At 37.6% G+C, this 27,553-nt stretch overlaps 1 protein-coding gene and 1 long non-coding RNA gene across 3 annotated transcripts in view; one reads left to right on the top strand and one right to left on the bottom strand.

The window, feature by feature from the left end:
- LOC149237428 (putative potassium transporter 11) overlaps nt 1–27,553 on the bottom strand; it is a 134,388-nt gene that overhangs the window by 96,697 nt on the left and 10,138 nt on the right. The gene's annotated exons all lie outside the window — the stretch shown is intronic.
- On the top strand, nt 2,226–2,601 carry LOC149237429 (uncharacterized). The gene is made up of 2 exons (XR_016245267.1): nt 2,226–2,261; nt 2,405–2,601. It is a non-coding gene; the product is annotated as an uncharacterized LOC149237429 (long non-coding RNA).

The raw sequence follows: 27,553 nt of genomic DNA, 5'->3' as shown, positions 1-27,553 counted from the left end.
TCTCACCCACTAGCACTCCCGCCGTGACTTGGGCTGGAAGGGTTGAAACACCTTCGCCTTGAAGATCACGATGCCATGAGGGCAGGTTCCAAAGTTGGTTCGCTCATGAGGACTTTACCGGGGGGCGCGCATCAAGGCGGATTCCTTGATCCCCGACACCATTAGTCTCACTATAGCAGGCAACATAAGAGATGACAGTGGTCTATGACGTTGCACTATACTTTCCCCTCGTAATCACTGGATGCTTGAAGGGCAAGTGGTGTGGCACCCTTGGAACTTCAGGGGAATTTCTTGAAGGGCACGACCAACTTGGCACCCTTGGCATCACAATAAAAAGCTATTAGGTGTGGCACCCTTGGAACTTCTAGGGAAGTTCTTGAAGGGCACAACCAAACTGGCACCCTTGACATCACAAATAAGCTATTAGGTGTGGCACCCTTGGAACTTCTAGGGAAGTTCTTGAAGGGCACAACCAAACTTGGCATCCTTGGAATCATTAAAAATAAATAATAATAAATAAATATAAGCAAGGAATGAAAACTAGATAAATTTACATCAAGGGTAAATGATGATTAGAAACCAATGTAATTAAATCAAAAATAAAACTTGGAATAAGGAGGATCATAGGAAGAATTAAAATAAAGTACCTTAAAAACTCTACCCGTCCCATTTTGGAAAATACTAGGAAGATTATGTGCTTTAATTAGGAAAAAGAGGAAAGACAAACATAATAGTAAGGATAAAGATTAATCCTAAACTAATTTAAACCTAATTAAAAAAAAGGGGAAGGTGAATTAAAATGAGAATAATAAATTAAATTTAGAGAAATGTAGAGAAGCTCCATGTGTCAACAACCAACATAAGAATATCCATCTAGGAGATAACCTGAGTTAAATTAGGGAGTAGTTTGGGAATAAAATCTTGACTCATTAATTGACTTCAAGTAATGAACACAAATTAAGGAATAAAAGGGGGGAATAAAGAGACAACTAGGAGAAGAAATAGGAATCTTGTTGAGGTGAGGAAAATATTAGTTTTAAATAAAAATTTAAGTAAATAATTTTGGGAGACCTTGATGTGAGAATGACACATGGGTGGGTGAATAATCAAGTTATTGAATTATAACAAAATAATTAATTATGCATGACATGACAAGTGTCACCTATGAGGACTCCTATAAAAGAAGGGGCAAGCCATGGGAAAAAGGACTTTTGGGAACCCTATTGTTGGATGGATGAGATGTTGTGAGAGCAGTGATTACGAAGCTATAGTGAGTTTGGTGAGGTAGAGGATTTAGAGAGGGGACTCTTGAGCCAAGGTGTGCTCTCCTCTACCAGCTAGTGCTTGTCTCCATTGTACAACCCCATTGCAGCTCGGGGGTCCGCGGGGAAGAAGAGTACCCAAGGAGTAGGCTGGGAGGTTAACCGGTGAGTCTTCACATTCGGACCAAATGCATCATCATTCACTCGCAGAGGTGACCATCTACCAGGGAATACCAGCAACAGCAGAGCAAGCGGAGTCTCGCCTTCTGGTGAACGGTACATATGTATTTCATTACTATTGATCTTAGTTAAAGGTATGAAAATGTTAAGGTATGTTTCCTGAAATGAGTGGCAGGAATATGTGTGCTAAATAAATTTGAATTTCAATGCGTTTCCTTTCTGGTTGCCATTGCTGTTTAAAAAAAAAAAAATGTGTACATAGTCTGAACATGGTCCTTACACTTGGTATCAGAGCACAAGTTGAACCCTTGAGGCCTATGGGCCCATGCATGCATAACTAGTTTTGTTTGCTATGTGGGTATTTCTCTAAAATCAAATTAATCAAGTTTAAAAAAAAAAAATTGCAATTTAGGAACATTTTAAGAGCTCTATAGTGTATTATGATCCAAATTCATGGACAGAAATGGAGTGGATTTATGTCACAGATCAGAAATAGAGACATCAAGCATTATCCATAGCAGTTCAAAACTGAAACACCAGCCTAGTTAGTTGACACATCTTACAATATGCTAGGATTTGCACTGATTCCAACTTCGAAATTGCAGTTTCGCTATGACAAAGATGTAATCTCATCTATTCATAAATACCATTTTTGGGATTTTAAATATCTTTGAATCCATCTGGATGATCAGAAATACAAACCTAACAGCGGATCACTCAAATCTATAATTTGCCGGATTCGGACAAATTTGAGGGCATAAATCAACTCAGGCCATTCTTACGGTTTACGGACTTCCTACCCAGAATTTGCAGCGACAGGTATGCTGACAGAGTGGATAATGTTAGCCCAACGGATGGGGTTCCGGCTTAGCCCATTGTTGACCCAAATGCCCTTGACTGTTAGCTCGCTGTCAAAAAAAAAAAAAAAAAAAATCTGAATCTCTGTGCGTGATATGTGACAGGATGTAATGTTGATCGTATCTGGCTCTATATATAATGCCTAAGAACAGTTACTACTGTTAAGGCAGTGAAAATGGATATCTTCGTTCTCTCAGGACAGAGCAACATGTCGGGCAGGGGAGGAGTTCATGGTTCTCATTGGGATCATTTCCTTCCTCCAGAATGCAAAGCACACCCTTCAATTCTCAGGCTCAACTCACATCTTCATTGGGAGCAAGCTCATGTTCCTTTGCATGCCGATATAGATAAACACAAAGTGTGTGGAGTAGGTCCTGGAATGATATTTGCAAACACTATACTGAAGCATTATAAAGATCCCGAAAAAGCTCGTATTGGTTTAGTTCCCTATGCCATTGGAGGTACCGCGATCAAAGAAAGAGTAAAAGGGCAACCTAAAAAGGGGTTTATTGACATTCTTTGTGGCCTTCTTTCTCTTGGCCCTTGCAAAGAAAAATAGGGATCACTACGAAAAGATCAAACTCTGTGGTTTTGTTTTGACTCGTATTCCTCTAAGGTCATTTGCATCTATTTTGGAGCAATTTTGTGGCATTCCTCCTGGAGCTCATACTTTATGATTCGAGACTGTGCCATTTTAGTACTCTTGCTCAACATTACCCTCTCGCTTCAGGACAATACATATAATGTCATTATATGGCTCTTTTATGATCTGTGGTAATGGTGTGGTTCGCAGATCAAATAGGATTTTCCGTAAAAGATCATCACAAAGATGCGATCTTGCTTTGTGGCACGATGACTTGAACCTCTCTCTGTGAATTTGCATTTCCTGAGACCTTCGTCAATCTGTTCCAGATATATACTACTTGCTATTGGCTACAAGTCTCTCGCTTCAAGAATCTCTCATCCTTATGACCATACTCTTGCTCTCAGATATGGGTCTCACATTGGATGAGATCTCGCATCCGCAACAGAAATCGCATTCCCTGGAAGAAAAAGGTTTGATTTAAAGAGGCCTTGAGGCACATCTCACTCTAAGATGATGGCTTGATTTTGAAACTCCTGGCAAATCTCAGCGTGATCCAAACATGTATGGACTACTCTCAGGACCATTCTCGGTATTGGATATCTGTGTTATAGAATTATGGTCTCTATAAGGCTTCATCTCGGCAAGTATAACTCTGGCACTATTATATATGGGCAATCTCAGCATCATATATAAGTGATCCTGGTATAATGCTTCATCTCCTCACCATAAATATATTTTCTCGAAGTTCATGTTTCATAATAGTTATGACTCATCAAATGGTCTCAGCACAACGTTACAAAGTATTTCCGCCCCCCTAAGATCCTTGTCTTGCACTGTTTCTATGACTCACATTTAAATCTCTGGCCCGCTTGGTATCTACACACTCCGTAGACTTTGAACTTTCGAAAAAACTCTTGCTCCCGGTCAAATTAGCCTCTCGATCTGGCTACAAGACGTTGACTTCAGTATCGCTTCACGCTGCAGTTCATTTTCAAAACTACCTTAGGGTTCTATGATATGCCATGATATCGCTCACCCCTGCAGGAAATTTGATGCTCAACATATACATATATATATAGAATCTAGATATTCATGTTCCGCTCTTGACACTACAGCATCGATATAACTAGACTTTTCTTTTTTTCAGCAGCATGAATCTGAGTATGATTATGGGCATTGCATCTCTGTCTATAAATATCTAGCTTCAGTCAACGCTATATTTCTTTAATGCCTTGTTATCCTCCAGTCCACGGTAACCTGATACTATTATCATCATGGTTCACTCTAATGGCATGACATTCACTCATTATGTCTACACAATCTCCATGGTTCGATCCTTTTGTTGTCCTGGAGACTCGCACTCTTTATGGTACAAATTAAAGTTATGTCTTATCGAAATGAATGGCAATGTTCAGTTCCTCAAGTTATATGGTCTTCATCCCAGTGACCTATATCGACCATGTTATGATGAACGAGAGATATCACTTTGTCTAATATGTATTGTTGTAACCTCGTGGTATAACACATCGCAGATATCAGTGACTTAGAGCTAAACAAGTTCAGACCTGTTATTATGGTGAGCTCGGATCTCAGATCATAATTGTCTAGATTTTCACATCAGCATGATCTCATATGACTTTCTGATTTGGGTTCCTAGTGATCTTAGTTTTTATAGTCCTATATGGCAGACTCATGAAGCAGATATACTCTAGCCAGGGGCAGCTATCTCCTGTAATACGACCTTATCACAGTGACTTAAAATCTGTAGCAGTTATATATCTCATACACCTGGGTTGTAAGTTGTCCAGCACCTTGCATAAAAGTATTGTTGACAAGGTTGAGTCTCTAGAACAGTAAACCCTGCAGCTGTCGATATATGATTAAATGGCACCAATCTGAGAATTGTGCGGGAATATTCGTGTTTTTGTATTGTATTGCCAGAAGATAGATTCTGCTGCTTGTAAAGGTTTAAGCCGTTTGGTGCAGTTTTGAAGTCTCTTGTGGTTCATGGATAAACTGGAGGCTTTATTGGTTTCCACGAGGCCTGCAACTTTAGACCCACAAGCTTCTTCTGCCCAATTTCAATCAGAGGATAAATCCACTTTTCCAGGGCTGTGTTAAACCCATTATGTGCTGGATTCTTAGATGAATTCCAAGAGTGAAAAATTCATCTCTTCTAGGGTGCATGCTTTTGATCCAGGGGAGCAGAGCATAAGGCAGCTGTACATAATGCAAAAAAAAAAGGGCATGCTTTTCTTGTTGCCTCAACTGGATTGTAGACAAAATAAGCATGCAAATTATTTCTAGTATAACCAAACAAAACAGTAGTCTCCAAATTTATTCAAGGTACTAGGTGATTTGTGGGCTTATATAAGATCCATAAGATAAAATTAGGAGTGTTCGGAAATATTGAATTAAATGAAACCATCAACTGAAAGTCTTTCTCGATGGTGTTCAGTTTTTTTTTGGCATCACTTCTCACAGTCCTCTCTCGGGATAGCCTCCAACTTTCTGGTGCCTTTTCTAGAGTCGGCAGATGAAATTTCTATGAGGGCCTCTAAGATCTTTGCTGGAACTTTAGCTTCTCTAAGATTGAGGCTGAAATGCGTGTTTCTGGATGTTCCCATGCCTGATTTTGATAACCCAAGTACACATGTCACTAATGCTTCCCTTTCACGCATGAATTCATCTATGTCGCCTATGTGGTTATGCTTCCAGTAAAACTTCGCTGTGGGTTTCTTATCCTGGTTATCAATGTTGGTTCTAGTGATGAAATTTGCAACTTAGTTATTACTTTTTGTCTAACAATGTCGTTTGGTCAGAGAAGCCTTTGTGGATCTATCCACTTTTTACCTTCGCTTCGTCTGTCACAGTGTGATTGCTTTTCCACTACATCAATGGGCTTCTTTTGTGATAGTGTTTGAGGCGATCCGAACCTGTGATCTGTATCTTTGGTTATATTTTCAAGAGTGAAAAACTTTCGTTTTAACTTAGTTCTGTTATAGCAGAAGAGAGTTTACAAAAGAGACTAGGGATATCCAAATTGTTGACAGAAGAAGAAGAACGGGATACGACAATGCAGATAGTGGTGCTCAAGTCTAGACTTGCTGCCAATGCTGCATCCATGCCTGCTCTGTTAGAAAGGATGAAAGTATGCATAGAGAAGATAAACAAGCTTGATCAGTATAACGACAACATTGACTATGTTTTCACAAGGAAGCTGACTCATTACGGATGAATGCACTACTGATTGGTAATTATACTTTTCATTTTACAAAGATTGCCCCATATGTTACTGTTGTTCAATTCTACACTCTGAGGTACTGCTGATAATTGTAATATGAAGCCATAACAATGTGGTTATGCATGTCCAGATAGTACATGATCTAGTAATGATTGTGTCTAGGAAAATGAATTAGAGGACAAACGCCCTCAAAGTAAGCTTAACAGGTCGATTTACCAACTAGGCAAAGTAGAGCAATGGGTTAATATTATAAAATGATTGAATTCTGCTTATACCGGGTAATTGACATCGATTTTCGCATTGTGTAGCTGTTTAATGAAAGGCTGGCTAAATGGATATCAGAGAACAACACATTAGCAATAGTGAGATGGGAGAGCGTAAGCATCCATATATGGAGGAAATAAGAGGAATCTTTAGGACTGGTGGATGAGTCGGATTGGAATTTGCTAAAGATGTTAGATATTAGGTTAGAGCTCTAGAAAAACATCAATCAATCATGTCTTGATGGTAGAACAACCATGCTATATAACATAAACAATTGATAATATATGGTACTAAAGAGTCAATGTTCAATTATTTTCACATAATTTATCCCATCATTCCAAAATCAAAGATGAACCACTAAAGATAAAGATATATAAAGCGATCATCCCTAATGGCAACTTATGCTAATGTGGATATGTGAAAATCCATATATATATATATGTATCCTAAATATAGTATTTCTTTATAATTCTTTATATAACATTTTTGAGATTATATTTGTATATTAAATTCTTCTTTCATATTTTTCTATAAATATCAACTAAATAAACCTAATAAATAATAATAAATAATTAAATAAATATAATAAATAATAATAATAATTAAAAAAAATATCTTCCTAAATAATATGCATAAAGGTTATTCATAATATGCATGAGGGTCATTCACAATAAATGTCATCATTATTAATTTATTCATTCAACATATTATTATATTTTTGTCTTTATATCATGGAGGAAATTTATCATGGACTTTTATGCTCCATTGGTATCAAAGATAGTTTGAGATATTGAACTTGTCATTTCTACCATACTTGTCACTGTGATCACACAAAAATATTCTTTTCCATATTGTTAGTTGATTTTTATATACTATTTTCATTCGCTGTTATTTAAAAATGCATAGTTTAATTGTTTATATTTTGGTTTCTTTCATGAGGATCTAGTGATGCAATTTTTGGCAAGATTGTGATTTTTTTTGGTTACTTCAATGCATTTTTGAATGCATAAATGGATTTATCTATACATACTATAACTTGTAATTCCAACAAATTCCTATTGGATTTCAAGCAAAATTGATTGCAAAAGAGCAAAAATTTAGAAGAATTAGGCTTGACATTTAAAAAATTATGTTGCCAAGTTCTCTATGTAATTGTCGTGCATTGGAATTGTTGTATCACTCTGCAACGCATACACCAACATCATTCCATGTTTGTACAATAGATGTGATTTCTATGTCATATAGTTGCCATATCATATTGTTGTCCATTCGTCACAACACATAGTTGCAATTCAACCTTGTGTTGCCATTTTTGTATCATTATATGAGCAATTTGAATATTTAGAAAAAAAATGTTTATGCTTTGTTAAGAAAATTGAGGAACGACAAAACCATACAATTAAGTATGGAAGACCTCATTCACTCAACTACCAATAATTAAACTACAAAATTTAAAATTTCTTCTCCAAAGGCCAATTTAGAATGGACAAATTAGAGACATGCAAGTGGTAGATACTCAATACAATCATATCATTGATTGATTAGAATCATGATAAGTTGAAGAGAAAATCAAAGCCAAGAATCATGAAAACTAGAGAAAAATAAAAGTGATCTAAAATCACTCATATTAGAGCTTTTAAAAAAAAAAAAATAGAACTCAAGAATCACAACAAACTAAAGAAATATATAATTGATTTAAAGGAACACATATAAAAACTTTCATCTAGTGTTAATTCTCTACATACAACCACTCCACAACCAAGTTCTTCAAATGCATCTATTGTGACTAGTTCAAAGTACTGATTGTAGTTCCTAACAAAATTGAAGATTTAGAACATGGTAAACAAAGGTGGATTACGTCATAGGTGAAATATCAACAATAATTAACACAATTATTATTGACCATTACAAATATTGAAGTCCAAGCTTAAGGTGGGTAGTTCCTCCTATGAAAAAGGCATAGGCATCCCCTATGAATTTGAGTTAATACAAAATTATTGCTATCTTAATTACATGATTGAAGGAATAAAACTAGAGAGATTTCTCCTAAATTAGTCAATTTGTCATTTGAAGGAAGGTGGGTGTTATTAATTGTTGCTTTAAATAGTTGTGATTTTGATTATGATGATTTTGTTGGAAAAGTTTATGAATGACGCTTCCTGTAACTATTAATAATGTATGTTTTGTACATTTATACAAAAAGTGGGTTGCAATGTTCCCCAGATATAGTCCTTCTGTTATAACGGAATTCGTGTTATAGATACCTTGGGAAAATTTTAACCTGCCACCAGAAGGTTGGCAAGAGTTTCAGGAAGGGTTCCTAAGATTATGTGTCGCCGTTCCTCCTTTATGTTCTAAGGACTTCGGGACGAAGTCCATTGTTAAGAGGGGGTGTATGTAGTGCCCACTCTAGTTTCCTGACCCGGATACGACATTATCTTAGACACTCTATTCTTCGAGGACCTCAGATTGAAGATCTGGACCCATGACACTATTATTAGCGATTGAGATATTCATGGTTGTGATGTTTATGAATGCTATCCATGGATATTATGGTAGCATGAATGGTTATGTATCTCTATCAGTATTCTGATGATTGCAATATTAATAGTTAAGTGGTCTCTATTTGAAATTATGATGAGGGTAGTAAAGAATATGTATGCGCTCTACTAAAGGCATAATGAGGATAAATTTTATGGGTAGGTATATTTCTACGATGTTACGATGTTGATAGCTTAATTAATATGTATGTTTCCATTGATGATTATTGATGATAGCCATAAGGGATGTGTCCCCTATGTTACCTACTTCCTTTAGTTCAGACTTACAATGGACAATGATGAGAATGACCAGGAATTGTTAATGATGCTATTATGATAATTGACTAACATTGAGAAACCGTGTTACTGATGATTATTGAGTATGGCAGGGAACCATCAGAGGCACCCGCATATGACATGTTGATGACACCTGGTTTGATGAAAATTTATATTACTTTATCTGTGAAAGTCTAAGTCGATCTTGGAATCTGCCATATATGTTTAACTATATTCTGATGATATATTAATGGTTGCAGGCACAGATTAGTTGCTTGACCGAATGACTCACATAGGGGTGATGGGGTTGTACAAGTGGATGGAACTACATGGGAGGGGTGGGACAGAGTCCCTGATATCACCCACTAGCACTCCCGCCGTGACTTGGGCTGGAAGGGTTGAAACACCTTCGCCTTGAAGATCACGATGCCATGAGGGCAGGTTCCAAAGTTGGTTCGCTCATGAGGACTTTACCGGGGGGCGCGCATCAAGGCGGATTCCTTGATCCCCGACACCATTAGTCTCACTATAGCAGGCAACATAAGAGATGACAGTGGTCGATGACGTTGCACTATACTTTCCCCTCGTAATCACTGGATGCTTGAAGGGCAAGTGGTGTGGCACCCTTGGAACTTCAGGGGAATTTCTTGAAGGGCACGACCAACTTGGCACCCTTGGCATCACAATAAAAAGCTATTAGGTGTGGTACCCTTGGAACTTCTAGGGAAGTTCTTGAAGGGCACAACCAAACTTGCACCCTTGACATCACAAATAAGCTATTAGGTGTGGCACCCTTGGAACTTTTAGGGAAGTTCTTGAAGGGCACAACCAAACTTGGCATCCTTGGAATCATTAAAAATAAATAATAATAAATAAATATAAGCAAGGAATGAAAACTAGATAAATTTACATCAAGGGTAAATGATGATTTGAAACCAATGTAATTAAATCAAAAATAAAACTTGGAATAAGGAGGATCATAGGAACAATTAAAATAAAGTACCTTAAAAACTCTACCCGTCCCATTTTGGAAAATACTAGGAAGATTATGTGGTTTAATTAGGAAAAAGGGGAAAGACAAACATAATAATAAGGATAAAGATTAATCCTAAACTAATTTAAACCTAATTAAAAAAAAGGGGAAGGGGAATTAAAATGAGAATAATAAATTAAATTTAGAGAAATGTAGAGAAGCTCCATGTGTCAACAACCAACATAAGAATATCCATCTAGGAGATAACCTGAGTTAAATTAGGGAGTAGTTTGGGAATAAAATCTTGACTCATTAATTGACTTCAAGTAATGAACACAAATTAAGGAATAAAAGGGGGGAATAAAGAGACAACTAGGAAAAGAAATAGGAATCTTGTTGAGGTGAGGAAAATATTAGTTTTAAATAAAAATTTAAGTAAATAATTTTGGGAGACCTTGATGTGAGAATGACACATGGGTGGGTGAATAATCAAGTTATTGAATTATAACAAAATAATTAATTATGCATGACATGACAAGTGTCACCTATGAGGACTCCTATAAAAGAAGGGGCAAGCCATGGGAAAAAGGACTTTTGGGAACCCTATTGTTGGATGGATGAGATGTTGTGTTACGAAGCTATAGTGAGTTTGGTGAGGTAGAGGATTTAGAGAGGGGACTCTTGAGCCAAGGTGTGCTCTCCTCTACCAGCTAGTGCTTGTCTCCATTGTACAACCCCATTGCAGCTCGGGGGTCCGCGGGGAAGAAGAGTACCCAAGGAGTAGGCTAGGAGGTTAACCGGTGAGTCTTCACATTCGGACCAAGTGCGTCATCATTCACTCGCAGAGGTGACCATCTACCAGGGAATACCAGCAACAGCAGAGCAAGCAGAGTCTCGCCTTCTGGTGAACGGTACATATGTATTTCATTACTATTGATCTTAGTTAAAGGTATGAAAATGTTAGGGTATGTTTCCTGAAATGAGTAGCAGGAATATGTGTGCTAAATAAATTTGAATTTCAATGCGTTTCCTTTCTGGTTGCCATTGCTGTTTAAAAAAAAAAAAAATATGTGTACATAGTCTGAACATGGTCCTTACAGGATTCATACTCGATCCCATTATCAGTCGTCAATATCTTGATTTTCTTCTCAAATTGATTTTCAATCAAGGCTTTGAAGTGTTGGAACCAGGTGAACACTTCATCCTTCTTCTTCAATAATTTGATCCAGGTGTTGCAAGAATAATCATCTGTAAAGGTGAGATAATATAATTATCCTCCCAAAGAGTTTACAGGCATCATACCAGATATGTCGAAGTGGATCAATTGCAATATGTCTGTGGTCTTGCTATTACTTGAGGGGAATGGTCACCTTGTAAGTTTTCCTTCGACACAGCCCGAACATACACCTTCATGCTCTACTTTGAACTCGGGCATACATTTCAATCAATGAATGCCACCTTGAATCATTTGTCCTCCATGGCTGAAATGGAAACCAGGTTATTCTTGAGATCAAGTACATATAGTACTTCTTGCAAATGAATAGTGTTACCTTGATTCAATTGAAGGGTAACATTCCCTATGTTGGGAATAATACTGAGAGGGGGGGGGGATGAATCAGTATTATCAAATCAATAAATTTTCACATTTCATATTCAGATTTCTATACGCGACTTTATTGAAATTAACCTGTGTGTGTACGTGACTATTCTTAAGACAACTAACATATATCCAGTGAACTTATGATTCAGTTAATTCATCATATGTTTGTCTTCAACTAGTACATCAGTACCTTTTTCAAACATTAGATAAACAGTAACCATGTGCTGTAATAACAAAATAAACCATCACACATAAGCAACACACATGAACACCAAGATTTAAGGTGGAAACCCAATGTGGGAGAAAACCACCTGTTGTTGTTGTCTGTCTTCTTTTAATATAAGAAAATGTTTTTTACAATCTTATATTAGCACAGACTCATACCAGTACACAGGCACTCACTTGCAGAAGGCTACAACCTTCTCTCGTTCTCCAACTTCTACTAGAAGGGACCTAAAACCCCCTAGCTCTTGTATTGGCTGATATGTTTACCAGTATGTAGGCGTCGGCCTACAGAAGGCTACAACCTTCACTCGTTCTCTAGTTGCTACTGGAAGGGAGCTCCAACCCCCTAGCTCTTGTACTGATTGATATGTTTACCAGTAAGTAGGTGCCGGCCTACAGAAGGTTGCCACCTTCACTCTTCCTCTAGGGACCACGTTTCATAAATTTTCAGACTGGATACTCCTAGTACACATCAACACAATATGTAGGCCACGTTTCATCAAATTTTCATACTGGACCCATTAGTAACATTGAAGCTCAAAATCAATCACCACAACTGTAATACAACCATCAAATACAACTGCATCAACCAATCACTGAAACGGAAACCTAATCAAAAAGTTAGATCACTGTCACCAAAACACAGAGCTAAACCCAGAACATTGCATCAACAACCAGAATCAACTGCAACCTCAAAAATCATATATCAGAATGTATACGCTACTTCAATGAGGCCCACCTATGTGTATACGCTACTTTTTGTAACCCAACCTGCGTATGCCTCTACAGATACTGAATCATAAAACTTCTATGCCAAAAACTGTACTAACCAAAGACATTATGAAGATCTATTGTCATATTACAGAGTTCAAAACAGATAGCAGCAAAGATCACCCTTCTTATTCAATCAATCAGTCAACCAGACTCAATCTCCTTATACAATCAATTTTACTTCAAATATAATGAAGGCATCATTGACAAATAGCAGTAAAACAACAGCACTGATCAGATAGATCAGTCATTTCTGAACAACAAGCCTTTCCTCTGCATACGCTACTTGGAAGTCCGAATCCGCGTGTATACACGCCTTCACCAAGGCGAACCTACATATATATCTACAAATAATGACTTATAACTTTGCAGCTTTTCCAGACTTCAGAAATACCCAGATCATAGCATATAAAGGATAAAACATGTATTAGCACTCAGATCTATCCTATCCATTATCAGATCATACATGATAAGTCATTTCAGGTCTCATGATCCTGATCCATCATTAGTGCATAATTATTTCAAATCTATTAGATCTCATCCATCATCAAGCACTCAGGTGCATACTTAGTTCAGATCAAGCAAAGAATCAATAACCCATAACATGCATATTTGCTTTTGATCTAACTTTTCATAAGATTTTCATTAGTTGCACGCTCTCACACTTTGATCTTCACCTCCTTATATAGTTTTAGCCCTTCTCAATACCTCGGATCAAAACCATAGTTACGCCGATGGTATTCTTTGACGGGATCAATATTCTTTCTCGCACTCATTACTATGGGCCAATACCATGGTAGGAACCCCTGGTATTCTTTAACCTTAATTTTCCATCCCATATGCATTTTTCTTTGTGTGCATACGTATATGCTCCTTTTATTCTATGAACCCGCGTGTATACGGTACTTGGACTAGGTTAAACAGCGTATACAACTTAAAACATTCTCTTTCCTCAATTTATTGATTCTGATCTGCAATCCTTTGTCTCATCATCTTGTTCTTCTGTGCCATTACTATGTTACCTATGAATTGCCCTGTTACAATGTGAGTTGCCATCATACATCACTTCTGAACTAATTCCTCTGAACTGCCCTGCATTTTGTCACATTTGTCAACACAACTGCCATGCATTCTGTCACATCTTGTTTACACCTTTATCAAGTAATCCATTCATCAAATAGGTTGTCATCAAGGACAACTCATCAAATAGGTTGTTATCAAGGACAACACCTAATTCATAATACCAACAATTCCCTGTATCAAGCTTCTGATTCTGATCTGTAAGCCTTTAACCATCATCCTGTTCCATCATTCTGTCACTTCTGATCTGACCTGTATATTCATCTTTGTTCTATCATCTCCTTTGATATCTCTATAGAGTCATCTAGTTACCATTAACTTGTTCTGTTACAAGTGAGTTGCCATCAAGGACAACACATGCATCATAATGCCAACAATCTTCCCCTTTGGACTTGATGGCAACCACTTTGGTGTTTGGTCACCACAACCTATAAATAACATCAAGACAAGCACCAAGCTTTTCAAAACATCAAGCTACTCTCCAAACACCAAGCTACTCTCCCCCTTTGACATCAAGGGCAAAGGGCTGACCAATGTTAAATGAAGACTTCCATATCTGAACTGTTGAATATGAACACTGATCATGCTCCCCCTAGGCACATGCTGAATTCTCTAATCAAACTCCCCCTTAGTACATGTTGAGATGCACTATACTATCCATGCTCCCCCTGAGCACATGCTGCAGAAATATATTTTTCAAAGAATAACATGACTCTATAACTCAACCATGTGAGTATGACCTTCCTATCACCAATGACTCATACATACATCAATCTCCCAACCAAGTGGGGATACAAATTCAACTCAACCACCCAACCTAGTGGGATTACATATTTAACATAATTTCAAAAGTTTGTACATGACTGAATATGCCAATTATTACATCATAGGTCATTACATGACCTTTACATCAAATGTTATACATGACATTTATAACAAGGACCAAAAACCTAAACAAGTCCACGATAGTTATCAGCAACTATCATACATCATATATGATCTGCACCATAAGCATTTGTCAGCAGCATCAAGAATAGCAACCTATATATGTCTATCATCAATTCGCAAGATAAGACAATGTAACTTTGTATCCCCACTTGGTTGGGAGATTGATGTATTCTCAAATTAAGACAACAAGTGGAAGAAGGAAGAAAGTTGAAGAAATCATGAAGAAGCAGTATCTGGAAAAGGAAGAGCAATATTAGGTTGAGGTAAATATCCTAAAAGGTAAATTAGAAGAAAAGGATAAACTTTTACGATTTCAAGATAGTACTAAGATTTTGGATAATATTCTTAGTAGTCAAAGGTCTCCTGCCATCAAATCTGGTCTTGGTTTTCATGAAATTGTTAAAGGTGAATCTAGCTCACAAACTGAGGCAAGGAATTCTAATGTAAAATCTGAAATTCTCAACAAGGAGATAAGAGGTCAACCCCATCAACAACCAAGGAAAGGAAGTCTTCAAAGAAAATCATTTACTCCTAACTATGGAAGTGTTAATCAATTCTTTCCTCTGATGAATAATGTTGAATGTTCTATCTGTCATAATTTTGGACATGTTGCAGCTAGGTGTAGAAGTAGAATGTTTCAAGCTAATAATCATCTCACAGAAAGATCATCAGCTTCCAGGTACTTTAAGGGATATTGTTTTTCTTGCAATATGTTTGGTCACAAAGCCATTGATTGCTATAGAAGGAATATGAAACATATAAGATGTTATAATTGTAACAAGTTTGGGCATGTAGCAAAATAATGCAGGAACAAGTCCATGGATCACCATAGACAATATGGTAAGCAATCAAATAAGTACATTTATATCAGAAAATCTTAGAAAGATGAATCCGCCAAGAATAAAAAAAGGAAGATCGGATAAGGTGTGATCTTGCTCTCTGCTCATTCGAAGACGAAGATGATAGTGGATGTGCTCATCACATGACTAAAGACAAGAGTAAAATAGAATCTTTGATGAAGAACCATCATGATAATGATATTCTTGGAACTGATGTTTCAACAAATGTTCTAGGATCAGGTACAGTTAGAACAGACCCAGGGGAAACTAAAAGTATGAAATTTCAGTGTTCCAATTTTCATATGCAGATCTTATGAAGACAAGTCGCGTATATACGCGAGTTAGAAACTGCACAGTTGCGTATATGTTGGTTTGATGAAGAAGTAGTGGGACAGACTCAGAAAAAGGGTCTGATATGGTTCAGACAATTATCAATTGTCTTTTCTGTTTTGATGGTTGATGACTACAGTCTATGGATGTTATTTAGAAGTGATTTTGACCCTCATAAGTTGTTAATGACTTGATGTATAACTAGTTGATGATGATGCCTTGATGATTCTTACTGATATATGCAAAATGATCAGATCTAACAATGAACAGTTGGCACAGGTTAAGGGGAGAATATGCTATGCTTCTAATAATGCATTGATGGCATAATGTTTAGAAGTCTTTGGTACATAATGATTCTTATCAATGGTGAGGATGCTTATGTTGTTGAAGTATACATCATGCTATGCTGCAGTCAGGGGTTGCCTATGATGAAATCTCAGATGATACTTATATTGCTTGAGCCACATAGTTGTTATTCATATCATATTTATGGATGATTCGGATGATTTTTTTGATGATGCATATAGTACATATGTCATGTTGCTTACATGGTGATCTTCATAAGTTCAAGGAGAAGAACAAAGCTTGAGTACACAACTTCATTATTTGATGATGATAAGTGTCACTCATTTCTTTTATGTTGTTGTCATCATGCCTTTGTTGAAATGTGGCAACAAGAATATTCCAATTTAATTTGTCCTTGAATTAAATTGTGAATTAAAATCGAATTTAGTCTTAACAGATACTTGGAAATAATTGATTAATTAATTTTGAATTAATTAGTTGGAGAAATTCAACTTAGAAGTCTTTCTGAAGTCATGCAAGAGTTATCCCTTAAATTAAGGAGATAAGATTGAGTTATATTTGAGTTGTAATTAGTTAACTCAGTTTACTGAGTTAAGTCCAGTTAAATTAGTTCCAAACTGTTTGAGAAACTAATAGAGAGTTAACAGTCAATTGATGCATGCATGCACTCAACTAGTGTACTCCAGTTAACTGAAGATTCCCTCATCAGAAACTCATGCATGTCTATTCTGAGAAAGACCCAGTTGAGATTAAAGACAAGGACAGTGTACTATCAATTGCATGTGTTTTCTTATAAAGAAAACTCATGCATGCAGTCAAGGCATCATTCCTTGAGGATTGCGCAGTTCTGACAGTGTGTGAGAGAGTGTTCCACTTGGTTGAAGGTGAATCATCCTAGAGGAACAACACAAGGAAATAGGAGCTTGGAGGGCAGAGAGGAAGGCTTGAGAGAAGCCAAGATTGCCTGTGAGCATCTGTGAGGATTGTATTGAGAGCTGGCTAGCTGTGAGAGCTAAGGCTTTGTATAATTCCTATGTATTTCCACCTTGTATGATAATACAGATAGTGGGGTTTTTAGCTGAGGCTTTCCCCAAAGTATTTTCATGTGTATTGTGAGATTGATTCTTCTTCTTTTGGTTATATTGTTCAGCTCTATCTTTAAGCTTCCGCAAATTGATAGTAAAAGTAGGTTATAGTATTCTGCTTTGATTTATATTGCATTATCGGGTTAACCTACAAGCAGATTTTCTACAGCTTTCAAAGATACATAAATTTCATAGGGTACAGGATTCGTATAGTTCTTGGCTCTCACATGGTTGAGGATTGTTGCTTTTGATGGTATCAAGAAAGTTTGAAAAATGACTGTAAGCTCATGGTTTGCTTTTTACATTGATGAGAAGCTAGATACATATTATGCTAGATACATGGATGATTACTTAAGTTGTGATGTTGGTATAAAAGATCCTCTTGTATGAAGAAAATTGGCCAAGAGAATGGTGTTATTGCAGGTTTCATGAAGACATATCTATTTGAAGACATGGCTATTTGGAGACATGGCTTACTTAGTCACATAATGATGATGACTTCTTACTTTATGTTGATTGTCATGGTTGGTGCTTATCAGATGTGGGATGCTGGAAAAATCCCTAGTGAAGAGACATGGTTGATATATTGAGGGTTGTTAAGGAAAGATCATACAGTTCTTGCTACGATCATGATGTTATGGTCATAGATGATGACTATGGTGCTTTCACATACATATGATATGATGTGAATGATCTTTGTATTACTGCTTGGAGATATGACATATGCTTAGTTGATTCATGGAAGGCTATGAATCAAGGTGATCTTGATAAGATCAAGAAGATGAGTTGATATCTATATACGACATACTTGGTCACAGGTAGTTCTGCATTCTTCTTATTTGAATTTTCAAGTTCTTCTTTTAGAGAGACGACCACAACTTCAAGACCTTCACAGTCACTGCTTCTTTCTTTTAGTTCCTTGGTTGTTTTATCTTTTTCATTCAATTCATTTCTCAATGATGTTACTTCATCCTGCAGCCTTTGACATTGATCTTCCTTTTCTTTGTACTGCTTCCTTATTTTGTTACCTTCCTCCAACTGAGTCTTTAACCTAGTAACCTTTTCTTTGTAAGTACACTCCCTTTTGTCAAATAGATCTTGTTGATCTCTAATTTTATCTGTGAGCCTTTTAACTTCTGCCTCTATTATATTTCTTTCACTTTCACCCATAAGAGCAAATTCAGTTGTTTCACTGTCACATTCATTATCTTCAATATTGCATGAACAGAGAAATGTATCACCAAAGGACCAAAAATTAGTACTTGATAATTCTTTTGCTTGTTCATCTTCAATCTGAGGTGATTCTGAATCTGAATAATTGCTTCCACCTAATAGCCAATTGTCTCTCCCGCTGTCACTATTCCTTTGAGATGTCTTCTTCTTCTGAGGTGCTTTCTTCTTTTGCTTCTTTCCCATTGTTACAACAGATCTCCTTCAAGCGATCAAGCTTCTGCCAAAGGACCTGCTCTGATACCAATTGTTGGGAAAAATACTGAGAGGGGGGGATGAATCAATGTTATCAAATCAATAACTTTTCACGTTTCATATTCAGATTTCTATACGCGACTTTACTGAAATTAACATGTGTGTGTACATGACTGTTCTTAAGACAATTAGAGTATATCTAATGAACTTATGATTCAATTAATTCATCATATGTTTGTCTTCAACCAGTGCATCAGTACCTTTTTTAAACATTAGATAAATAGTAATCATGTGTTGTAATAACAAAATAAACCATCACACATAAGAAACACACATGAACACAAAGATTAAAGGCAGAAACCCAATGTGGGAGAAAACCACTTGCTACTATTGTCTCTGTCTTCTTTTAATATAATAAAATGTTGTTTACAATATTGTACTGGCGCAGACTCATACCAGTATGCAGGCACTCACCTGCAAAAGGCTACAACCTTCTCTCATTCTCCAGCTTCTACTGGAAGGGAGCTACAACCCTTAGCTCTTGTACTAGCTGATTTGTTTACCAGTACATAGGCGCCAACCTACAGAAGGCTACAACCTTCACTTGTTCTCCAGTTGCTACTGGAAGGGAGCTCCAACCCCCTAGCTCTTATAATGGCTAATATGTTTACCAATACGTAGGTGTCGGCCTACAGAAGGCTACCACCTTCACTCTCCCTCTAGGGACGACGTTTCATAAATTTTTGGACTGGATACTCCTGGTACACATCAACACAATATGTAGGCCACATTTCATCGAATTTTCATACTGGACCCATCAGTGACATTGAAGCTCAAAATCAATCACCACAACTGTAATACAACCATCAAATACAACCACATCAACGAATCACTGAAACCCAATCAAAAAATCAGATCACTGTCACCAGAACACAAAGTTGAACCCAAAACACTGCATAACCAACCAAAATCAACTGTAACCTCAAAAATCATATATCACAATGTATATGCTACTTCAATGAGGCCAACTTGTGTGTATACACTACTTTCTGTAACCCAACCTGCATATACCTCTACAGAAACTGAATCATGAAACTTCTGAGCCAAAAACTGTACTAACTAAAGACATTCTAAAGATCTACTGTCATATTACAGAGTTCAAAACAAATAGTAGCAAAGATCACCCTTCTTACTCAATCAATCAGTCAACCAGACTCAATCTCCTTATACAATCAGTTTTACTTCAAATCTAATGAAGACATCATTGACAAACAACAACACCGATCAGATAGATCAATCATTTTTGAACAACAAGCCCTTCCTCTGCATACACTACTTGGAAGTGTTGAATCCGCGTGTATACACGCCTTCACCGAGGCGAACCTGCATATAGATCTGCAAATAATGACTTATAACTTTGCAACTTTTCAAGACTTTAGAAATGCCAACATCATAGCATATACAGGATAAAACACGTATTAGCACTCAAGATCTATCCTATCCATTATCAGATCATACATGATAATTCATTTCAAGTCTCATGATCCTGATCCATCATTAATGCAAAATTATTTCAGATCTATTAGATCTCATCCATCATCAAGCACTCAGGTGCATACTTAGTTTAGATCAAGCAAAGCATCAATAACCCATAACATGCATATTTTCTTTTGATCTAACTCTTCATAAGATTTTCATTACTTGCACGCTCTCACACTTTGATCTTCAACTCCTTATATAGTTTTAGCCTTTCTCAATACCTCGGATCAAAACCATAGTTATGCCGATGGTATTCTTTGACGAGATCAATATTCTTTGCCGCACTCATTATTATGGGCCAATACCATGGTAGGAACCCCTGGTATTCTTTAACCTTAATTTCCATCCCATAACACGCTTTTCTTTCTGTGAAACTGTGTGCATACGTATATGCTCCTTTTATTCTATGAACCCGCGTGTATACGCTACTTGGACTAGGTTAAACAGCGTATACAACTTAAAACATTCTCTTTCCTCAATTTATTGATTCTGATCTGCAATCCTTTGTCTCATCATCTTGTTCTTCTGTGCCATTACTATGTTACCTATGAATTGCCTTGTTATAATGTGAGTTGCCATCATACATCACTTCTGAACTAATTCCTCTGAACTGCCTTGCATTTTGTCACATCTGTAAACACAACTGCCATGCATTCTGTCACATCTTGTTTATACCTTTATCAAGTAATCCATTCATCAAATAGGTTGTCATCAAGGACAACTCATCAGGTAGGTTGTTATCAAGGACAACACCTAATTCATAATACCAACAATTTCCTGTATCAAGCTTCTGATTCTGATCTGTAAGCCTTTAACCATCATCTTGTTCCATCATTCTATCACTTCTGATCTGACCTGTATATTCATCTTTGTTCTATCATCTCCTCTGATATCTCTATAGAGTCATCTAGTTACCATTAACGTGTTCTGCTACAAGTGAGTTGCCATCAAGGACAACACATGCATCATAATGCCAACACCCTACTCCCTTCACGGGATTGGTGGCATCGTCTCCAAGGATGATCTCCAAGTTTGTCTCCATTATCAATCAGCCAATTTCCCAAAGTGTCCGGAGAGAGGCAATGGAGAGGGTCGATATAAGATAATACTCTTTTTGCTTATTGTTAACAACATTTGATTCTTCATACATGGAGTTCCTTGATTTCTTGGAGGGTTGACCATTTCCTTGATGTCTCGCATTCCTTTTTCCTTTGCCATTGGACCTGCCATTCCTTTAATCGTTGTTGTTGAAGTTGCCCCTGGAATGATTGTGATCATCATCATGCGATGTGTCCCTTCTATTTGGACACTCCCTTGCATAGTGGCCAAACTTATTGCAAACAAAGCATCTGCCCTTCCTTCCTCCCTTAGATCCAGACTTTCCATGAAAATAACCTTTAGACCCTGCATTATTTCTCCTTTTGGCATGAGCAGAGAATGCAGCGGGGTTGCTTCAATTAGAAGGCATTTCTTGCTCCACCATTCTTATTTCTTCTTGAATGCATCTCGACATCAATTCTTCAAACCCTAGAATTCGATCATTGTTGAGGACGATGGTTCTAAAATTCTAAATACATACCACTCAGGTGGGAGTCCTCCAAGGGTGGTGAGAGTAAGTTCCCTGTCAGGAATGACTTCTCCAATTGAGAGTAGATCATTCTTGATCTCAGTAATCCTCAAGAAATAGGATTGAATGTCTTCGTCCTTGCCCTTCTTAATATCCTTCAATTTATTCTTGACAATAGAATTTGATTAGCATTACTAACCTTGAACATGCCAACCAACTTGTCGTAGATCTCCTTGGAGGTCTTCAATTCGGAGATATAGGCCACCAGATGCTTGTCAATGGAATCCCTGATAATCTTCTCTTGTCAATGGAATCCCTGATGATTGTACTTGGTCTCCGCAGCAGCCAGTGCATTTGAAGGAGGTCCAGGGATTTTACCCTTCACATAGTCCATCACTTCTTTTTCTTTCAAGGTCAATAAAGAGACATCTTCCATCCATGATAGTCAAATTTATCATGGAGGTTGTCTTCAACCGGGAAGTAGGATGAGGAACCCATTGAACCTTTTGTCCTTGTCCAACTGTCTTTGGTGATTGATCTTTCACTTTTGCTTGGGCTTTGTCTTCACCTCAGCTCTGATACCATGTTAATTTTAAGCAACAATGATATGTTCTCTGCTTTAGAGAAATTTTACTTCAATTTCTTTATTAGCCCAATATCAATATTTAGATTAACAATCACATCAACATGATAGTAAAATGCAGATAGAAAATAAACATAAACAGTGGAAAACAAGCCAAGACAAGAGAACACAAGATGTGGCACCAACCAAGGACAAACCCCAATGTGGGGAAACCCTTGATCAAAACTTCTTTTAGTCTTCAATAGTTCAGCAAAGAGAGATAGTACAATTTACAAATCTGATAATTTATAACAACAGCAAAAGAGCCCTCACCAGAAAAGTCAACGCTCGTCAACAGGGCAGATTTGACCCTCAGCAAATCGGTCAACATTAGTTAACTTCAGCCTCCAAACAGCAAGATAAAACAGCCCTCAAAACAGTCAAATTCAGCCCAGTTAAAGTCTGGTCAAACAGCCCACCTGCGGTCAGCCCTAGCTGCAGTCAACGCTAGTCAACAGTCAACGTTTAGCCTCGATTTCTATGCCCAAAAATGCGGCCTGCCCAAATAGAGATAGCCCTCACAAAAACGCAATCAAAGGAGGTCAACACATGCTGGTCAACGCTTGGTCAAACTGTCCAGAAATTCAGTCTCCTGAAAATTTTCTCTCCTGAAATTTCGCTCTCCTAAAATTTTGGACGTGTGGAGAGAGAGAGGTCCTGAAATCTGTACCCAATCAATGAGGAGAGAGAGAGAGAAGTGTGAAGATGAGTGTGTCCAAATGAGGCTAAGTCACCTATTTATATGTCACCTATTTATATGCAACATTGAGGATGAATAGACGTGACTATTGGGCTTCTGAGCCTACATAAGTTTGCTGGCCAACCTTGACAATTTGACCATAATCAAAATAAATTCATAACTTCATTTGTACATGTCAGAATCAGATGATATTTAGATCAATCATACACCTCTTGGAGAGAGGAATCCAAGAAAAATATCAGCTGTCATAAATAAGATGACCCATGTGGAGTTTGGCCCTAGTTGCCAATTTTAACAGTACTGAAGCGATAGTTCTTGTCATAGTCAAATGAGTAATCAAGGTTATAGTAGTGTAATCAACCTCCAAATATGTGTCAAAGTCAAGCAATCCATCTAGGACAATACAAAATGATATCCAACTGCCAGATATGTGTAAAATATATCTAAGGAAGCTAAAGTGCTAAACCTAAGTGATCGCCACCATATAAAAGCATGTTAAAAATTAAAACAAATTTAACCATGCTGGAACAATATAACAGTGAGGACAATATTGAGCACTCCATCAATATATGCAACAACCATACAATCGTACCATGCTCACACCACATAGTACCAATATGACAAAGGGATCATTTGCTATGCAATCTACACATCCTCGATATGCAGACCAAGTCCCACTGCTAATGTAAAATCATAACACTAAGGGACATCATAGTAGTTCTGGTGTTCAAAATCCATCAATCAATACCAAGGGGTACACACATACACTTTGTACTATTCATTTTTCTCTAGACATCACAACACCCACAATTGAGAAGTGGCCAGTAATAAAATTACCATAAGTGTGATGTGTAGGAAAATGTGTGCGTCCATAAAGTAACCCTTAACTGCATTTGAAAGTTGAGGTACTTGTGTCATCAAGATCTTTTTGGTCATTATAACTCGAACATGCTAACCGATCCTCATACAGCATGAGGGCAACCAGTACATGTGCCATATATTAACCAGTCGGTCATGTTATCCACAATTATGTATGATGACGGCACATGTGAAATCTGCTCAGTAGGTTGGGAACGTTTTGAACTTGTTTTATGACAATTGTTTTTGCCAAATAGATGTTAACAAGGATGAGACAAGAACTTATTACTCAGAAAAACAGGAAACACCATGAGGGCAAGATTTATCCGCTCTTGGTTTCCTGAATAAGACAAGCAGGTCACAGAACCACCTCTTTCCACAGCAGATAATGCTGTCACCTCTAATCACATGGAGAAAGCTGTTGACTTGAAAAGTCAAAAGTGGACATTAAAAATGTTTTAACACAGTTTTCTTCCAGAAACTCCTTAGAACAAATCAATTACACGTCAACGAGATGTCAGTCACATCATTTTACGTTCAGGTTTATCCCTGTCAGATTCTGAGAAAGGTGGCACCCATACAGATCTGAAACTGAACTAGTTGATACTAATGATCATGCTAGGAGCTCTCCAAATTAAAAACTTGTGTCAAGGTAGGAGTGCTCCTTTAATTTTGCTGGCTGGTATAGAGATTCCTTTTCCTGTGCGTTCGCTTAGATACATGATCTAGTATAAGCAGCTTCTCCTCTAAAATACATTCTCTCTATTAAGTAAAAATCCTTAAGCAAATAAATAACAATTTATGGAACAAGTCTTCTAGGGCCCTAGGTATTCATGTCATATGATTCTGCAAGCCATGAGCTAGAGGAGGTATTTTAGAGAAGTTGTTTATACAAGATCACCTGTCTAAGCAAACACACAGGTAGACAGAAAGGAATCTGTATGCCAGCCAGTAAAATAAAAGGAGCGCTCCTATCTCGACACAAGCTTTTATTTTAGAGATAATGTGGGAGGTGCTCAAGACTTCGATATATATGAAAGATGTTCAATACTTGTCAATTCGATATAGCTCAGGTGGTTGGGAGAAATGTTGTTATCCTCCCCACCCAAGTTCAATTCCCACATGTGACATGTTGAGATAATAATAAGTATATCATTATAATGGCTGTGAACCATTGTTGTCTGAGAGTCTCTATAGGACTGAAACATCTATATTCCTCATATGGAATATAAAGATATTTCTTATTCAGAAAAAATAAGATGTTCAAGATTATATACACACACATATGGCTAGTGATCGTTTGGATACTTGGTGTGCCAACTAATTTGGAGGTTTGCATTCATTATATGTGGAGTGTTTTTCACATTGGAAAGGATATGTACCTTTTGGAGTGGATCTAAGGACCATGCATGAACTAAATTGGAGGTTTTTTCTCCTTTTGTGGGATTACCCATGGCATTATTGAAAATCTGGGCATTGCAGACTTGCAGATCCACTTGGAGGAGGTTTGGGTATCTTGATTAGCATGCATTAAAGAGTTTGTTGGACATCTATATGCTTTGGAGGACTTTGGGGGAGCCTTTGGAGGCTGGAAGATGCATCTTGCTTGCCATTATTTGTGGAGACACCTTTCGCTTGGGGTTGATTTCATTGCACAAGTGACATGGATAGACCATTTTCATGAATTTTGGTTTAATCAATTAGAGAAGACAGTTTCTTGCCAGTCCATACGTTAAATTAGGGGATTCTACTTGAAATGTTAATTTTTTGATGTAAAGGAAGTTGAGCATCTCTCTATAAACAGAGATGCACTTCCTCATTATTTTGTCATAGATAACCATTGGATCGGGGGAGAAATCCCTTAGAAAATTCTGGAATTTCTTAACTTTTATTGGAGTTTTTTATCTTTTCATTGGAGCTATGGATGGATGATTAAATGAGCCCCATTGAGGAGATTATCTTGTTGATGACTTTGCAATTTCTATGGATTTTTCATGACTAGGGTTTATGAATGCACATGATTGCTTGCGCAAGTGGCCTCTCTAAGTCTTGTTGGGTTTGTTTATTAATGATCATTACGTGAAAATGTACTTATCTAGTGGAGAGGGTGCATTCTCTCTATATTTCTCTTGGATATATCCTTTATTCTTAACCCTACAAATATTTATAGTGGAGAATCTTCCCTTGAATTTATCTTGAAGCATGTAAAATTACTAGTTGGATATTCTAAGGCTTGTAGTGGAAAACCCTAGTCATCACCCTAGATCCACTTATATCTTTTCAAGGGAGACATTAGTTGGCCCCATATGCCCAATGAAAAGACACTAGTCTCTCATCCTCCCATCACTCTTATTTTATTGAACAAATTCCAAACCGTATTGATGGATTTACTCTGATCTTTTCATCGAGACCAATCTCTCAAAGATTATGATATCCACAATTGCATAAATTTTACTAAGTATGGCCATTTTTGCAATTTTGGTGTTGGAGGCACACTTTGAGATTGTGGGGGCCACCAAGGGATACGCATGGGCCTAGAGTACGTGAGGCAAAAGAGAGACATGTTGGAGGTGTTGCACAATTTTTGTCAAAGTTCCAGGGAAGTGAAAGTACCGATTTTTTCAACAGGATTGGATCATCTATCAGCAGTTCATGTGTCATTATAAACCCATTCTGCAAGTTATGTAATGTAAATGATGCTAGTAACCCGGATGCGGATGAATTTCCAGAACATTAATGCTGAGGAGATGGATTGACGGCGCTCGGCCCAGCCAGCTGGTGGCCAGCACACCATCCCAGGCTCAGTCATGGCACCTGCAGACTCACCTCAGGCGAGAGCAGGCCAGCCTGCAGAAAATCTTAAATGCTCACTCTGGCCGAGAAACGAAGGAAGATCAATTTAATATGGTGCCCATCAACCCATTTTCTTGCCCTCCATCCTTTAGCATTTGCCCGCTCCAAGCAGGAATTCCCTGCAAAAGAATTGTTACAGGAAAACATTGTTGCCTGCTCTGTTGTCGTGCCTTTGGCAATGGGTTCCATTTTTCCCATTCCAAGCACTACCCTTTGAACCCTGCCCAGGAGCCCTCTACGTATTCTCTATTTTCCTTCCAAGCCCCCAATTCTCCTGAGCTTCTCATCCGCCACAGCACGATGGTTCGTCACCGCATGCGGAGTCGCAAAGGAGGTGATCGAGGAGGTAGCACCCGCTCTCAGGTTGCGCACAATGAAGCTCTGTCTCCACCACCTATTTCTCCACCTCTTTCTCAGGCTAGCTCTCTCCCTCCCAGTTCGCCCAGCCGTCACTATCCTCACTCTGCCTTCCATTCGAATCATTTCAGGTTCAGAGCAACCTGAATCAGCCTATTATTACAGCTAATATCACTATCATCTTCTCTGAAGAAGAAAACCAGCACAGTTCTCCTGCGCTTATCTCTGCAGAGCATCCTCAGAACATTCACAGAATGGAAGTTTG

The sequence above is a fragment of the Pinus tabuliformis genome, chromosome 8 (genome assembly GCF_031772625.1).
Source record: "Pinus tabuliformis cultivar Carrire ecotype Pingquan chromosome 8, CPIR1, whole genome shotgun sequence".
Classification (NCBI taxonomy): domain Eukaryota; kingdom Viridiplantae; phylum Streptophyta; class Pinopsida; order Pinales; family Pinaceae; genus Pinus; species Pinus tabuliformis.
This window is presented reverse-complemented; position numbering and strand designations above follow the sequence as displayed.